Raw genomic sequence first — 16,071 nt, 5'->3', positions numbered from 1 at the left:
CATTATCAAATATATCTAACAATCTCCCCCAACTTGTAAATTAACAAAATATACAAGTTAAACAGATATTTGATGATGTCAAAAACATTAAGTACAAATGCATGAGAAATAGACTAGATAACTACAACTTACAGTCCTTAAAGTTTTACCAATTTCAACTTCTGATAACAACTTCAATCTGCATAAATATCAGAATTTAAGCAGTTGTAGATCTTTGACTTGGCTTCATCAACTTCTGATCTCTCTGATGTCAGGAGTTGTTCTGAGATAGTTCTTCAACAAACATTTCTCAGCATATCTTAGTTCATCAATCATTCTCCTTTTAACACCTTTAAGCTCTGCAGTATCTTCACCAGTTTGAAAGATTGCAGCTCTGAGATCATTAATCTTTGCTTTCCTTAACTCCTGGTCTAGTCTTATGACATAAGCTTTGTCAGATTCAAGATTGAATTCAAGTCCCTTAATACCAAGATACGTTCTGATCTGTGCAGTATTAGGCTTTATATCAACAATATCCCCATTGTGATCTCTGTACTTTGGAACATATCTGCTGTCAGACTTAACAGAATAAAGCATTTTCTGTCTCTGAATCTGTTCTTTTAAGTAGTTTGCAGCAGTCTCTGTTATTCTGTCATCCACTTGAAGTAAGAAAAGTACATGCTCAAATTCTTCAAAATACTTCAAAGGAATGGCATTTTGTCTTATATGATAAACCCTACCATCTGTCATGAAATACAACATGATGTATTCTTTCAAGTAGGTATGGTAAACCATCTGTACAGATTCTAGTTGATTCAATCTCTCAGGAGTTGCTCCAATACCTGGTTCACTCAAGGAAGTTGGATCATCGGTAGTGTTGTGCACTCTTCTTTCATCAGCACTTCCCAATCCAGTTTTATCTCTAACTTGCTTTCCAGTAACTACTCTTGCTTCAAAACCACTTGGAGTAGTCTTCAAAGATTGAGTCTGTTTTGCTTTAGTGAATCCTGGTAGGAGTGTTTTAGATCTATTTTCTGATATCAAGTTAACTTGAGCACTGTCAGAGGTTACTTGCTTCTTCTGAATATCAGAACTCACAATGCCTTGACTCTGAACAACTTGAGCCATGTCAGAGGTTGTTTTAAGAACTTTTCTTGAAGTCAGAACAAGATCATCTTTTCCATCAGTAATTTCTTCTTCCTCAGGAGGTACATAAGGCTTGATAGGTTCACCAACCTTTTCTTTACCCTTGGATCTTGGATCTATCTGTGGTTGTGATCTAGCCAAAGTTTCTTCAGTATGTACCCTTTCTTTGATCACAATGCCTTTAGGTTTTGGAAGTAACTTTTTACCAGAAGCTTCAGATTTAGATGTGACTTTCTCTGATTTAAGTCTGGCTTCTTCTTCCTTTAAATTTTCCAAGTCCATCCCTGGTTTTTCTTGAAGAAATAACTGTCTTGACATTTCCTCATCAAGATCCAGAAGTTCATCGGAACTTATCCTTTTACCAGCAGCAGAACTTATTCTTTTCCCAGTATCAGAACTTGTTCTGTGACTATCTTGTCTTGATGTAAACCTTCTACCTTGACTATGACCACTACCCATCCCAGAGTTTCCTTGGTCATCTTTTCCATCATCCTTTCCTTGCAGTGTCTTGTTGGTTTTGCATTTGGACTTAATTACCTTCTCCCCCTTTTTGGCATCAGCAGGTAATAAAAGAGAGATAAGTAGTTCCACTGAGGTCTGGATTTCAGTAAGTTGTGATTGCTGAGAAGCTTGATTTGTCAGAATTTGATCAATCTGAGCTTGTTGCTTCTCTTGAGTTTTCTCAATATAAGCAACCCTGTCAATGGTAGGTTGGAAGAACTTTTTCTTATCAATTTTCCAAACGTGTTCCTGTTTGATAAAGTTCTCCTGAATCTTGTGTAGCTCTGCATGAGTGTTAGAATGAAGACCTTGTAGATGTTTAGTACTCAATGCAGTGACTCTAAGCTGGGTTTTAAAATCATTAGAATGTAACATTTCATCAGCTTTAGTCAAGTGCTCAGCAAGATATAAAGCATTTGGAACACAGGAAATTGAGTTCCATTCCTTAGTCCACTCCTGACCTGCAGGAGTTTCACTCCAAGGTACTGGTGCATCCCCGATAACAAACTTCTTTACCAGTTCAGACTTTGGAAGAGTCTGTTGAGGAGTATGTCCTGAAGGACCTGCTTCATCAGCATCTACAGTTGTAGCAGCCTCACCAGTATCTCCAATATTTGCAGCATCAGAACTTAGAGAATCAGTATCTTCTGATAAGACAACAGTGTGAGTAGCAATGGAGGCTTCAGCATCCTCTAATTGCTGATCTGATATTAAGTTCTGATCAACCACCATATCCTGATGCTCACCTAAAATCTGATCATCAACATCTTGATGCAGAGAAGGTGTTAGTGATAACTCAAGAGTTTGAACATCATCAGTAACAGGTGTTGTGGAAGGATTATTTGCAGTTGGAGCTTCTAAGAAAAGTATTTCAGGCACAACCGGGTTCTGAATATCAATTTCAGCACCTGTGCCTGGATCAACAAGAGACACAGAAGGTGAATTAGCCTTGTCAGATACAGGTTCCTGAGATGGAGTTGATGGAGAAGAAGTGACTGGAGCAAATTCCTTGTCTTGTGAGATCAGAGATTCCTGATCCCCTTCCTTAGCTGCTTCCTCCTCATCATCTGAAACTGGCCTTTGTGCCCTCTGTTTCTTGTACTTCCTTGTTGATTTGGATTCCTTGGGAGTTTCAGGAACCGTCATACGTCTAAGCCTCTTGAGAAGCCTAGAACCCCCAATTTCAGAATCCTTCTGAGAAGTTGCCTTCTCAGCTTCATTTACCACAGGTTCTGAAGAAGGAATCTGATCCTCAGAATCTGATTCATCTCTCAAAGTAATTCTCCTCCTCTTTTGAGGTGTGTGAGGAACAGTCTTTGTTCTCTTTGGCTTAGAGGATGTAGGCTTCACAATAGGTGCTGAAGAAGAAGGTTGAGCAGTCTGTGAAGTGGAGAGATAGGATTTGAGATAAGTTCTAAGGGTAGGTTGAGTAGAATGAGAGGTAGGTACTGAGATTGATGGATTTTGGTTATGGTGAGTTGATTGAACATTTGAGTAAACAGATTTGTAAGTAGCAGGATCAGCATTTACCAGAATCTGTTTCACAGACTGAGGGATCTGTAATGGTCTCACCATTGATTTCTTTGTGTCAGCATTTATCAGGTCATTAAAGTACCTTTTTGCAACCTTAAAAGGTGGGGTTTGAGTGCTGACTAACTGGGGTTCAGCAGTACAGTAAGTGTAAATAAGTTGACAGAATCTAGCAAAGTAAACAACATTTCTATCCTCTGTCATCCTATCCCCAATAAAACCAATTATTCCAGTTGCAAAATCAAAATGAGTTTGATGGATAATAGCATACCCTGTGTGCTGACTCAGAATTGGGATGGCATCAAAATTTGAACACTTGTTGCCAAAAGCCTTGGTGATGCAATCGAAGAAGAAACTCCATTCTCTTCTGATATTAGCCCGTTTTAACTGTCCAAGTTTCGTCAGACTCTTTTCATACCCCAATTCAGCCATTAACTCCCGAAGTTCTGATTCCTCTGGAATAGAGAAGGTACAATCTTCTGGAAGATGTAATGCTCTTCGTACTGTACCAGGAGTGACTACATAGGATGAATCACCCACTTGGAAGATAATACTGGGAGTGCCTCGTTTTCCACCATCATCAAAAACTCCAGTCCTCCAGAACCGCAGAACTTGTTGACTTGAAAATAATTCAGGCTGAGTTAAGGCGTACCCAACCTCACTATGTGCAAGAAGATCTTGCACAAAGTGCAATTCAGATGGAGCGTCAGCATGATCAAGAATTGCAGCAAAGTTGTTTGGAACAAACTTTGCTCCATCAATGATTAAATCCTTTGGGGCCATGTGAAAAAGAATTGAGATTCAAGTATGCTTGTTAGGTGTTTGAGATAATATCTGTATGAAAACAACGGAAAAAGTAAAGTGAAGGAGAGTAAAAGTAAGAAGAGAGATAAAAGATGAAGAAATTAAAAAGATTACAGAAATCTTCTCTCTGCTGTACTTATAAAAAAATATTACCGTTGGACACCTGTCAGACATGCAGTAATAACGGATAGTTACTGGGCTCGAGAAAACAGGAATGATTACTTACCCAGTTGCCTTGTTTCAAGGAAAAACCGTTCCTTTTATCAAGAGACACAGTTTTAATTCAAAATTTAAACCGTTAGCACTGATTGAATTATTTTTCACTGCAACATTAATATTCTGAAAATGAATCAAGTTAAAAACGACCGAGATAATTTCGATGAATAAGTGCTGACAAAGAATCAGAACTTAAATAAAGACAAAATTTAAATGGTCATCAGAATATCAATCAGGATTTATCAACACAAGATAAAATAACTCAGAGACACAATCTTGAAGTAAAAACAGTTTTCATTAATATATCAAGTCAATACATTTATGAAATGGAAATTACATTAATACTTATACAAGATTTTCCCTAAGCTTCTAATCCTAACGTCAACAGCTTTAGTCCTAGCTAAGAAGCCTGACAAAGCTGAGGATGAAGAAGAACAGGAAGAAGACGAGATTAAGTCATCTTCCTCTTCCTATCTTCGACGAACAAGATGGCGAGTCGTATGATTCGCTCTTGCTGACGGATAGCTTCCCGCCTTTCCTCCTCCAGGCGCTCCAGATGGCGATGATAATCCATCTTGAAGAATAGAAGGTGAGCCAGCACCTCCTGTGGGACAGAGTCCCAGATCTCCTCAGGAATGGCTGTTACATGCCACTCCTGCTGCCAGTCGGCACAACTGAGCTCCATTGTGAAGGTTTGTGTGTTCAAAAACATGTTGTATCGAACCATTGTGTTTTTGACAGAAGAAGGAGGATAAGTGTGTGAGAAGAATGTGATGGAAAGACTGATGTGAAGTGGTTGTTTATATAGGCAAAAGAATGCCAAGAGACGCAAAGATATTTAATGCTGACAGGTAGAATTAATTCTACCTCGTCTCCCTAGACTTTGAAAAAGAATAACAGTCATTGGAAAGAGGAAGCATGGTCTAGACCGCACAAAACACAAGAAATAGTGAACTGTTCAAGTACAAAACCATTAATCCTAATTATAGTGACTATTAATCTTCCACTTCAACATATGCGAGTACAAACTGAGACTGTTATTAAAATTTATTCACAGATAAGCCAAGTAAAGGATGAGACTGAGAAATCAGAACTTAGACCTATACTAGAACTTAATAGTCATCAGAACATAATTTCTTAACTCGAAAAAGGAATGCCCATCTTAGTAAATACGCATACATGTTCTGAGTTATGGACGTCAGAACTTAATCATCAGAACGTTACTCAGAACTTGTCCTCAGAATTTGTGCAATAATGACACAATGACTGTTTATCTAAAATAACATAGACCACCACAGAAATTTTCATCATTCAGATGGAGTGATTAGTGTGTGCATTTAGCTAAAAACAGACAAAGAGTAAAGTCTGATTCACTTCAGTATATCTTAGAAATAAGGCAAAACTAAAATTTTGCTAAAGATCTGTCATTGTCCTGAAACCTACTGATGAATGAGTTCATGCTTGAGTCCACCTCAACTGTTTTGTGCTCATTTTATGCATCTTTTGAAATTCTATTTTACAGTGGCTTCTCAGTGTAAGTGAGTCACGACTATTTATTAGAATTTATGCTATTATCAGAGTATTTCACCAGTAATCATAGAGTGTGAAAAGTCATCAAGAAAATATTTTGCTTTTCTAATGCATATTTACTTAATACCAGCAATGCACTTGGGTCGTTCCTTTCACATTTTTACTCTAGATCTCAAAGGAGTACCTGATTTTATTCTTTAATCTTTTTACTTTTTCTTTTTATAAGAGAGGTCTATCAGCACTTAGTGCACTCAGCAGTTTTACTAGTATCAGAACTTAACAGATGAGTAGCATTATTCTAATTTGTGACTTAGTAATAAGATATACAAAGTGAACTTAACTAAGCTCAGTTATCAGAATTTGCTAGTGTCATAAGATTTCCATTGAAATAATTACTTCTTCAATGGAGTCATTTGTTTATTGAAGATTACTAGGTCAGAATCTAGCACAGTTATCCTCATAGGATTGAATAGGTACTGGAACAAACATATCACTTATCAGAGTTTAGAAACATATATCAGACAACAGTCAGTACTTAAAGACATTTATCATTTAAGCACAGAATACACAATGATATTAATTCTGTAAATACTGAGCATAAAGTCTGATAACACAGAACAAGTCTAAGCAGATTTAAAGAAAGAACCTGAAACCATTCCAAGTTCATTTACCAATCTTGTAAAAGTAGCTTCACATAATGGTTTTGTGAAGATATCTGCCAACTGTTGATCTGTGGGAACAAAATGCAATTCCACTGTACCTTCATCCACATATTTCCTGATGAAGTGGTACCTGATGCTGATGTGCTTTGTCATTGAGTGTTGAACTGGATTACCTGTCATAGCAATAGCACTTTGATTATCACAGTAAATAGGGATTTTGAAATATGTTAACCCATAATCCAGTAACTGATTCTTCATCCAAAGAATCTGTGCACAACAGCTTCCTGCAGCAATATACTCTGCTTCTGCAGTTGATGTGGAAATTGACTTTTGTTTCTTGCTGTACCAAGAAACCAATCTGCCTCCAAGAAATTGGCAGCTTCCACTTGTGCTTTTCCTGTCAATTTTGCAACCTGCAAAATCTGCATCTGAGTAACCTATTAGTTTAAAATCTGATTCTCTAGGATACCATAATCCCAGAGCAGCTGTTCCTTTAAGATACTTAAAGATTCTTTTTACAGCTGTTAAGTGAGGTTCTCTTGGATCTGCTTGAAATCTTGCACAAAGACAGGTAGCATACATGATATCAGGTCTACTAGCAGTTAGATAGAGGAGAGAGCCAATCATACCTCTGTAGTCAGTAATATCTACTGATTTACCGGTATCCTTATCCAGTTTTGTTGCAGTGGCCATTGGAGTGGATGCACTAGAACAATCTTGCATTCCAAATTTCTTTAGCAAGTTTCTGGTATACTTGGTTTGACAAATAAAAGTGCCTTCCTCATTCTGCTTGACTTGAAGGCCCAGAAAATAGCTAAGTTCCCCCATCATACTCATCTGATATCTTGACTGCATTAGTTTGGCAAAATTCTTACAAAGTTTGTCATTTATAGATCCAAAAATGATATCATCAACATAAATCTGGACCAGAAGTAAGTCCTTTTCATGGTTGAGGTAGAACAGTGTTTTGTCTATTGTCCCTCTGTTGAATCCACTTTCCAGAAGAAACTGAGCTAAAGTCTCATACCATGCTCTAGGAGCTTGCTTAAGTCCATAAAGTGCTTTATCAAGCCTGTAGACATAATCTGAATGTTTGGTATCTACAAAACCTGGAGGTTGTTCAACATATACCTCTTCCTCCAATTCTCCATTGAGAAAAGCACTTTTCACATCCATTTGAAAGACAGTAAACTTTTTGTGAGCAGCATAAGCCAAAAATATCCTTATGGCTTCTAACCTAGCAACTGGTGCAAACGTTTCATCATAATCAATTCCCTCCTGTTGAGAATATCCTTTTGCAACCAGCCTTGCCTTATTTCTTGTAATTATGCCATCACTATCAGTTTTGTTTCTGAATACCCACTTTGTACCAACAACAGATCTATTCTTTGGTCTTGGTACTAGGGTCCAGACTTTATTTCTTTCAAATTCATTCAACTCTTCCTGCATTGCTTGCACCCAATCAGCATCTTGAAGAGCTTCTTCTTCTTTCTTTGGCTCAGTCTGAGAGAGAAAAGAATTGTATAGACACTCATTTAAAGTACCTGTTCTAGTTCTGACACCTGCATCAGGATTTCCAATTATCAAATCAGGTGTATGTGATTTTGTCCACTTCCTTGCAGATGGAATGTTTTCTCTAGAACTGGATGCTCCCCCATGATCCATGCTATCTTCATTTTCATTTCCTGATGCTCCCCCTGAAACTATGCTCTCTGAGTTGGATTCTTCAGTATTTAGATTGTCAGCTCTTTCAGAACTTGGCTTATCAGAACTTGACGAATCAGAACTTGAAGAGCCAGATGCATGTTCTGATGTTTCTTGAGATGTGGTAGAATCTTGAGTATGCTCCCCCTGCATAGGTGCATCTTCCTTTAATGTAGTCACCACAGTTTCAATAACATCAGAGTTTAATCCGTCAGAGTTTGTAGTATCAGGACTTAGACTGTCAGTATCAGAATATGAGTCTTCATTTTCAAATCTCAGCTGATCATGATCAATGAAATCTTTAAGACCAGTGATCTTCTTGTCATCAAAAGAGACATTGATAGATTCCATGACCACTTTTGTTCTCAAATTATAGACTCTGAAGGCTTTTGTGGAAAGTGGATATCCAACAAAGATTCCTTCATCAGCTTTTAGATCAAACTTTGATAGCTGTTCAGGATGAGTCTTGAGAACAAAACATTTGCATCCAAATACATGAAAATATTTCAGATTTGGCTTCTTTTTCTTCACCATCTCATATGGTGTTTTTCCATGCTTGTTAATGAGTGTTGCATTTTGAGTAAAACAAGCAGTCTGCACAGCTTCAGCCCAGAAATAGGTTGGAAGCTTTGCTTCTTCAAGCATTGTACGTGCAGCTTCAATGAGAGTTCTATTCTTCCTTTCAACAACTCCATTTTGCTGTGGAGTTCCAGGAGCAGAAAATTCCTGCTTTATTCCATGGCTTTTGCAGAACTCTTCCATTATCAGATTCTTGAACTCAGTGCCATTATCACTCCTTAGAATTTTCACAGAATCTTTGACCATTTTATCCAGCTGTTTGATATGATCAATCAAGATAGATGCAGTTTCACTTTTTGTGTGCAAGAAATACACCCATGTGTATCTGGTGAACTCATCCACTAGGACCAACGCATACTTCTTCTTTGCAATAGACATGACATTTACTGGACCAAATAGATCAACATGTATAAGATGATAAGGCTCAAGAATTGATGATCTAGTCTTGCTCTTGAATGAAGATTTTCTTTGTTTGGCTTTCTGACATGAATCACAAAGACCATCAGGAGCAAATACTGTGTTTGGCAATCCTCTCACAAGATCTTTCTTGACCAGTTCATTTATCTTGTTAAAATTTAAATGAGAGAGTTTCTTATGCCAATTCCAGCTTTCTTCAATTGATGCTCTACTTAACAGACAGATTGCAGAGCCATCAGCACTTGTTGAAAGCTTAGCTTCATAAATGTTACCACGTCTATATCCTTTCAGAACAACTTTGCCTTTAGATTTACTCACAATTTCACAGTGTTCTTCAAAGAAATCAACATGATAACCTCTGTCACAGATTTAACTTATACTCAGAAGGTTGTGTTTAAGTCCTGAGACCAGAGCTACTTCTTTAATGATGACATTCCCAAGATTGATATTGCCATATCCCAATGTTTTTCCAATGTTGCCATCTCCATAAGAGACACTTGGGCCAGCTTTCTCCACAAAGTCTGATAGCAGGGCCTTATTTCCAGTCATATGACCTGAACATCCACTGTCCAGAACTAGAATATTTTTCCTGTTGCCCTGCAATCATAAGGACCACTAATTATTAGTTTTAAGGACCCAGACTTGCTTGGATCCTTTGGTCTTATTAAGTTTGTTAACATTTGCAGCGGATTTAGCATCAGAGTTTATGTTAACATTTTTCTTATCAGAAATTACATTATCAGACTTTGAATCAGAATTTATACTAGAAGGAACAATGGAAACTTTCTTCAAAGAAGGTTTTATTTGATAATAATCATAGTACAGACTATGATATTCCTTACAAGTATAAATGGAATGCCATAAACTACCACAATGAAAACAAGGATTTTGTGGTTTGTATCTAACTGACTGACTCTTAACTCCTGATTTCGAAGGTAAGGAGTTAATATTCTTATTTTTCCTGCAAAAAGAAGCCAGATGGTTAGAACTTCCACAGTTATGACATGTTTTCCTAGGTGCATCAGGAACAGATTTATAATCATTGCTTTTATTCACACCTTCCTTTCCATTCCTATTTTTCCTAGGTGATTTTACCTTGTTTACATTCTTGACATCTTTCAGCTTATGCTTAAGCTGCTTCTTTGTCATTAAGCCTATGTTTACTTCAGCTGTCTTTTCCTGTTTTAGTTTGTCAGAAGTTAATTCCTCTTTAACTTCTGATTTCTCATTATCAGTCATTACAGTTACAAACTTAACAGGTTTTAACTTTGGCTTTTGCTTAACAACAGGCTTAATTTCTTCAGTTCCTTTATCATTCTTATTTTCTCCATAACCTAAGCCCTCTTTCCAATTTTCACTACTTAGCAAATTTTGAGTTGTTCTGCCAGAGTTAGTCCAAGTCCTGATTATTTCTCTTTCCTTTTCTAACTCAGTTTTTAGAGATTCATTCATTTTTAGCACTTCATCCCTAACATAAAAAGCATCATCTCTATCCTTCTGAGTTTGATGGAATATGACTAACTCTTTTTCTAAGAAATCATTTCTTTTCTTATATGCGAGATTTTCAGAAGTTAATCTTTCACATGTTCAAGTTTGATCTCTATAGCTAACAAACATGGTTTTAAGATATCTTCTCAACTCATTAATATCATCAGTATGAAAAGCATAAGTGGTCTGAGGTACCTTTGTTTCAGCAGCTTCAGAACTGCTCTCAGCACTTTCTTTATCAGCATTTGCCATTAATGCATAGTTCTCTTCACTTTCAGAGTCTGAGGTGTCTGTCCAGCTTTTCTGCTTTGTGACAAGAGCCTTGCCTTTGTCACCCTTTACCTTCTTGCAGTCAGGAGATATGTGGCCTTTCTCACCACAGTTATAGCATTTAACATTGGTGTAATCTCCTCTGTCAGACTTTCCTCCTCTGCCTTCACATCTTCTGAAATTCTTCTTATCAGAACTTATGCTTTTCCTGGAAACCTTCTTTCCCTTCCTGAACTTCCTGTATGCAATCTTTGTAATTCCTTTCACCATAAGAGCATACAGCTTCATCATCTCCTCATCAGCATCAGTCTCAGGCAAGCTTTCAGAATCTGAGTCATCATCACTCTCAGAACTTGATGACTCAGTATCAGACTTTATGAAAAGAGCTTTACCCTTGTCTTTCTTTGAGGAAGCTGCTTTGGAGAATTCTTCTTCAGCCTTAAGAGCAACTGTCCTTGACTTTCCTCCTTTCCTCTTGCTTCTTTGTTCCATCTCCAGCTCGTGTGTCTTGAGCATTCCATAGATTTCGTCAAGAGTTGTTTCATCAAGATTGTAGTTGTCTCTTATTGCCGTTGCCTTCAAATCCCAGCATTCAGGAAGAGCTAACAGGAACTTAAGGTTTGAGTCTTCAAGATTATACTCTTTATCAACCAATGACAAATCATTCAAAAGTTTGACAAATCTATCATATAAATCATTCAATGACTCATTAGTCTTTGAGTCAAAGTGTTCGTACTCTTGAGTGAGTATTGTCTTTCTGTTCTTCTTAATTGTGTCAGTTCCCTGACATCTTGTTTCCAGAGCATCCCATATTTCCTTAGCAGTCTTGCAGTTGATTACCCTGTTTGACATTACATTGTCAATGGCACTATGCAGTAAGTGTCGTACCTTAGCATCCTTAGCAATTGATGCTATGTCCTCAGCAGTATAATCACTCTTCTCCTTTGGTACGGTCGTTGCTGCTTCACCTGCAACTGCAACAGCGAGTTTGGTTGGTTTGTGAGGACCTTCCTTGATTCTATCCAGGTATTCTGGATCTGTTGCTTCCAGGAACATGGTCATCCTTACCTTCCATATGGGATATTCAGATGGTCTCAGTATGGGGACTCTGATGGTCTCATACCGACTCTGAATTTGTGTCTTTGGTGGTTCCTCAGTTTTGGTAGGCTTAGTTGGAGTTTCTGTGTCCGACATGATTGTGTTTGGATCTTTAACTGTATGTAAGTTAACAGATAAGCTCTGATACCAATTGTTAGGTCACACACACACTGTAGAGGGGGGTGAATACAGTGTATAGTACACTCAAATCGAACTTAAAGAACTTGAGTAACAAACTTAATTGAAACAATAAACTCTGTTACAATATGAAACTGTTACCTCTCAGTGATGAACAAATATCACGAGAGCTGCTAGGGTTACAATGAATAATCTTCTCGAATATGATAACACTTCTAGTGTAAACCCTATGCCTGTGTTTATATACTACACAGTTACAAGATAATCGCTAATTGATATGGAATATAATTCTGCTTCCTAAAATATATCAATCAGATATCTTTAATTCCAAGTATTCCATTCTTCACGGAATTCCTTCTTCATGCATATCTCTTCTTATGTTTTATCTCTATCTTCTTTCCTTTAATCAGCTACTGTCCTTATCTGATCGTCCTTCAGCACTTAAGTTCTGATATCTATCTTCTAATGATTATCTCCTGATAATATAAGTACTGATATCCTTAAGTACTGACTTTCAGTATAAGTACTGATCACCAGTTAAGTACTGATCTATCCTGTTCACACAAGATCTGAAAACTAAACATAAGACATATTAGCCATGACATTATCAAATATATCTAACATAACCGATGGGCTTTTTAAGCTCAATGTAATGTCCGTTAAGGACGATAATGAAATGAAAAATTCTTCTGCTTACTTGCTGAGTCTCCTAATTTATGGCATGCTAGATTAGGACATGTAAATTATGACATTTTACGACGTTTAAGTGCAAAAGAATACATACCAAAACTTACTATTGATTCAAAACATAAGTGTGAGACTTGTGTTGAGGCAAAATTAACGATATCATCATTTAAACGTGTGGAAAGGAACACCAAAGTGCTAGACCTAATACATAGCGACATATGTGATTTAAAATTCGCTCCAACAAGAGGAGGAAACAAGTATTTTATTACATTCATTGATGGTTGTACAAAATACTGCTATGTATATTTGTTGAAAAGCAAAGACAAAGCTATAGATAAATTTAAAATCTATAAAGAAGAAGTTGAGATACAACAAACTGAGAAAATCAAAACGATACGAAGTGATCGTGGAGGTGAATATGTTGAACCATTTGGGGAATTATGTTCACAACATGGTATAATCCATGAGGTCACAGCACCATACTCCCCCCAGTCAAATGATGTGGCTGAAAGGAAGAATCGCACTCTGAAAGAGATGATGTATGCGATGTTGTTAAGCTCTGGGCTTCCACAATCGATGTGGGGAGAAGTCATCTTAAGCGCAAATAATATTTTAAATATTACGATGCGCAAGAATAAGGATGTAAGTCCTTATGAAATGTGGAAGAAAAAGAAACCAAGTTACCAACACCTGAAAGTGTGGGGGTGCCTTGCAAAGGTACTGATCCCTACACCGAAGAAGGTGAAGATAGGTCCTAAGACTGTGGATTGTATCTTCATCGGATATCCTCCACACAGTACTGCATATCGGTTTCTTGTTCATGAATCCAAGATTCCTGATATTCAAAAGAATACCATTATGGAATCAAGGAACATTCTTTGAGACGATGTTTCCCTGTAATCCAGTAAACCAACAACCTACGATGTCTAAACGATCTCATGAGTCTGTAGATGACGATAATGAGAGTGACGAAAGTGAAGACAAAAATGTGGGGGTAGTGAGAAGGAGCAAAAGACAACGAACGGAGAAATCCTATGGGTCTGATTTTATGACCTATTTGCTCGAAGAAGGTGACCCAAAAACCTATAAGGAGGCGGTTACCTCACCTGATGGGCCTATGTGGAAAGAGGCCATCAAGAATGAAGTTGATTCAATTATGCAGAATCATACTTGGGAACTAGTGGATTTGCCAACTGGTTGCAAACCATTAGGTAGCAAGTGGATTTTCAAGAAGAAGTTGAAAACTGGCGGCACTATTGATAAGTATAAGGCCAGACTTGTGATTAAAGGATACAAGCAACAAAAAGGTCTTGATTACTTTGATACATATTCTCCTGTAACGAGAATAACGTCCATAAGGATGATATTTACTATTGCTGCAATGCGTAATCTAATTATACATCAAATGGATGTGAAAACAGCTTTCCTATATGGAGACATAGATGAGGAAATCTATATGGAACAACCCGAAGGGTTTGTTGTCTCAGGACAAGAAAGGAAAGTTTGTAGATTGGTGAAATCATTGTATGGTTTGAAGCAAGCGCCTATGAAATGGCATGAAAAATTTGATGAGGTCGTGATGGTCAATGGCTTCAAAATCAATGAATGTGATAGTTGTGCCTATTACAAGGATAACGAGAGTGGCTATGTCATGATGACACTATATGTAGATGATCTACTTATTGCCGGAAGCAATGATAAAGTGATCAAATCTACCAAGGACATGTTGAAATCAAGATTCGACATGAAAGACATGGGACTAGCAAATGTAATTCTAGGAATTCAAATTTCTAGAACATCAGAGGGTCTCGCATTAAGTCAACCACATTATGTTGACAAGATCCTTGAGAAGTTTCTTAAGGATGACTTTGAGAAAGCTAGAACACCTGTGGATATGACTTTGCACCTATCCAAGAACAAAGGTGTAGATGTTTCCCAATTGGAATACTCGAGGATAATTGGTAATCTGATGTACCTCATGAGCTGTACAAGACCAGACATTGCATACTCAATTAGCAAGTTGAGTAGGTTTACGAGTAATCCGGGAGCTGATCACTGGAAAGCGATCATAAGGGTACCAAGGTACTTGAGGGGAACTCGAGACTATGGACTGCACTATGGCAGATACCCAGCAGTATTAGAAGGATATACTGACGTAAATTGGATATCTAGCAAGAAAGCACTTAAGTCAACGAGTGGCTATGTGTTTACATTAGCTGGAGCGGCAATATCATGGAAATCCTCAAAACAAACGGTGATAACTTATTCCACGATGGAAGCTGAGTTCGTGGCACTAGATAAATGCGTCGAAGAGGCTAAATATCTACGTCAGTTTCTGGAGGATATTCCAAGATGGCCAAAGCCTGTAACTGCAATAGGGATTCACTGTGATAGTCAATCCGCTATTGGCAGAGCACAGAGCACGATGTATAATGGAAATTCTCGTCATATACGACGACGACACAGTTCCATTAGACAATTGATCTCAACCGGAATTATCACTATTGACTATATACCGTCAAAAGATAATATCACGGATCCACTAACCAAAGGGTTATCAAGAGAAGTGGTTGAGAAATCATCGAGAGCGATGGGCCTTAAGCCTATTTCTTAACGGCATCATGGTGGACATCCAACCATTGCTGACTGGAGATCCCAAGAACTTGGTTCAATGGGACAACTAAATTATGATGACCAAATCACTGTGGGGGTAACCCCTGGCCTGTTCCTATGATGAGGAAACAGTGAGACCCGTAAGGTACGAGGTTAAGCTTTGAGCTTTTAATGATCTTTAGAAACTCCTGCAGAATCAGGACGATGTTCCATGGCCAAAATGGACATACTTATGAGAGCTGAACGAGTCGGAAACGATATAGTGATAAGTATATCATCGTTTACAGAAACGGTCGAACAGTTCAAGGATAAGCACGTCTACTGTCTACCAGTAAAGTCGGTATGCTTAGTCGAGCGAAGGTTCAAGGAGCATTCTCTACCTATCGTATGTTATATCTGATCGAAGAAACTATCACCAAGTCAAACTTCGTGTATGTCTGTCTGGTGTGTGCTACTGAAATATCAATTTCATCCATGTGGGGGATTGTTGGAAAATATGGGTATTGAGCCCCACATTGTCAAGGCATTTTGAGCCGTTCTTGAGTGGGTGACACTTGGAGTATGTTCTCCTCCGTGAGAGCTTTCCGAGACACTTTGAAACACTCAAAATGGTTAAGGGATGAATGAGATACGATCATTCAAAGTTGGTCCCTTGAAGGTGGAAATGTAGATGTGAAAACTTGTATCCCACATTGAAATGGAAAAGGGG

Source organism: Apium graveolens, chromosome 1 (assembly GCF_009905375.1).
Source record: "Apium graveolens cultivar Ventura chromosome 1, ASM990537v1, whole genome shotgun sequence".
NCBI classification, from domain to species: Eukaryota; Viridiplantae; Streptophyta; class Magnoliopsida; order Apiales; family Apiaceae; genus Apium; species Apium graveolens.
Note: the sequence above shows the minus strand (reverse complement) of the source record.